This window comes from Crocuta crocuta, unplaced genomic scaffold, assembly GCF_008692635.1.
Source record: "Crocuta crocuta isolate KB4526 unplaced genomic scaffold, BGI_CrCroc_1.0 scaffold301, whole genome shotgun sequence".
In the NCBI taxonomy this organism is placed as follows: domain Eukaryota; kingdom Metazoa; phylum Chordata; class Mammalia; order Carnivora; family Hyaenidae; genus Crocuta; species Crocuta crocuta.
Window position 1 is genome coordinate 2,200,754 of NW_027527544.1, and position 2,650 is coordinate 2,203,403.

Sequence of the window (2,650 nt, forward strand, 5' to 3'; positions counted from 1 at the left end):
CCCAGTTTGTTTTCAGGGTGCCCCACAGGCCAGTGTGGTGTGAGCTACCCATGGCTAGCCCTAAACCCCAGGGAGCAGAGAGGGTTTTCTTTGTTTTTTCTTTTTTTCTTTTTTTAATGTTTTTATTCATTTTTGAGACAGAGAGAAAGCACGAGCGGGAAAGGGCAGAGAGAGACAGAGAGAGGCAGGAACCGAAGCGGCTCCACAATGACAGCACAGAGCCTTGTGTGGGGCTCGAGCTCACGAGCGATGAGATCATGACCTGAGCTGAAGGCAGACACTTAGCTGACTGAGCCATCCAGGTGCCGAGAGAGAGAGAGAGAGAGAGAGAGAGAGAGAGTGAGTTAGTTTTCTTTGAATCAGATGCAGCACCACGAAGCGTTCCCCCATAGGGGCACATATTGAGAAAATGAAATTCAAATCACCCCTCTGGTACGCTTTTCATTCCCTTTCCTCATGACGAACAGAAAGAAGCTAATTCTGTAGGTAAGCAGGTAGGTGTACCTAGGGCCACCGGGACCTTTCTCCTGTCCCCAGGTGCTCCCGATGGGTGCGACAGCAGGCAGCCTGGGCTGAGGACACGGGCACCTCCAGGACCTTGCTCCTTGCCTTGGTGCTTGCTTCCCCAAGGAGCCGAATGATGCTTTGGGATCCCTGGCCGTACCCACATCCCACCCCGTCACTTGGCACGAGGCTGAGCGAACACCTGGGTGTCCGGCGACCTCGAGATCGTGAACCGATTCTGGACTTGCTTTCTCAAGTCATCCCACTTCCCAGTAGACGGCCCCATGTCTTTCGCTGAAAAAAGAAATAAAAATCAGTGAAACGTTCTTAGCTTGGCGCGGGGATTTTACTCATGCAGAAAAATGTGAAGGTAAAGCCGAAACTCCGAGAGCAAACCTTTGTGCGCCCCAGGTCTCCTGGGAAAAGAGGGCAGGCAGGGCTCGTGCGCACGAGGCAAAATGGAAACGCTCCCCCGTCTTCGCTTCCTCATGAAGTTGCTTCATTATATTTTCAGGCGAGCGAGTCATGGGTTCCTGGTGCGCTGTGCTGTCTTTTTCAATTAATGCTTTTCACAGAAGTTCAGGTTTTAAACATCTCCCCCTCTCTTCCCAGGTCGGTTACATTTCCCAGAATGGTTCCCAGCGCTGGAGATAATTCCTTTTCGGAGAACCTACATTTCTCACCTGCTGATTGCAATTAGCCACTGCCAGCTGGGGCCTGGTGTGCAGCTGAAAAGCTAACAAGAAGTGGAGACCGCGCGGAACCCAGACAGGGCACAGGATGTGAATAAATACGGAATGGTGCCCGTGTTTATGAGTCGCTCTGTTGAATTCCACGTTTCCCGACCCTCTGGATGGCCCTCCCTCTTCCAGCTCTGTGCTCTCCACCCCTCCCCTACCTATGGTGTTTTTGTTTTTGTTTTTGTTTTTGTCTCTAGGTTTGTAGCCTACGCTTAACATCACAGTCACGAATTTACCACTAAGTACATTTTGTTAGGCAATAAACAGCCTCGGAAGAAAAATGAAATCGGACTAGGGCTTCTGTTCCAATCATGTTTGTGAGCTGTGGCGGCATCAGGCAGGCCCTGCACACAGGTCTTCGAGCTAACCTTGACTATGAGGACTGGCAGGGTCTGGGGAGGACTTGAGGATCACCTAATCCAAACCTGTCATTTTATGGATGAGGACATGGAGCCCCAGAGCGGGAGCGGGACTTGCCCAAAGTCTTAAAGGAAGTCACAGGACTGGATGAAGTCCATGTCTCCTGATGGCCACCCCAGGGCTCCGACCACTGGACCGCCTTGCCTTTGACCACCGTGGGCAGCCAGCCGCTAGTCTGTGAGGAAAGCGGCAAGGATACTGCCAAGGGTTGGGAGGTAAGTCTCTGTTGGGCAATGTGGTCTCCAACCCAAGGGGACACTTGTTTCTTTCCTCACGGGTTGGGCCTGGCCCCGATACCAAGGTTGTACCCCTGGCCAGTGTCATCAAGGGTGGTACCCATGTTCCCATGACTCACCTGATGCCCTGCCTGGTCCCTAAGGAGAGAGCGCTTCTCCTTTATGGTTGTTTTGGGTTTGTACTGCAGGCAACGTAGACAACAGACCATCAGCCGAGGGGAAATTAGCAGCTGTCTCTGCTAGCTTCGCAGGGTGAACGGAGGAGGCTGGTCTGGGGAGGGCAGCGGCTTCTAGTGCAGCCGTATCTGCCTGGTGGGAGCAAGCTGAGTCCTTCCCAGCCTCCCCTGCTACTTCCACTCAGACGGTCAGGTGTTCTCTGCCCAACTCACTTTCCGCTGGGGGAGGCCACTTTGTGGGGTATAGGGCCAGACAGTGCATAGGGTTCCAGGCAGTCGGCAGTAACCAAAAACGCCTGGACTGTGGACTTGAACCCCAGCTCTGGTCTATGGTGGGCGTATCTCCCAGCCCGTTTCATCATCTGAAACTTGGAGACTCGTAACGCATGGCTCACTGGGCTGGCCGAGAGGATGAGGGAAGGTAATGTAGGTGAAGTGGGTTCTCCAGAAGCCTTCACTTTCCTTCACTCTCCTGCTGCCTCAGCGTACAGATGAGGAAAACTGAAGTCAAGGAAGGTAAAGCCCCTTCCGTTGCCTCCAGCCACACTACCACTACTCTGTCTCCTGTGAGGCA

At 53.2% G+C, this 2,650-nt stretch overlaps 1 long non-coding RNA gene across 1 annotated transcript in view; it reads left to right on the forward strand.

Moving 5' to 3' along the window:
• Positions 1-1,466, forward strand: part of LOC144232445 (uncharacterized) — a 6,922-nt gene extending 5,456 nt beyond the window's left edge. The window contains exon 3 of the long non-coding RNA XR_013335395.1: positions 1,117-1,466. This is a non-coding gene — a long non-coding RNA (uncharacterized LOC144232445). The remainder of the gene's footprint in view (positions 1-1,116) is intronic.
• The last annotated feature ends 1,184 nt before the right edge of the window (positions 1,467-2,650 follow it).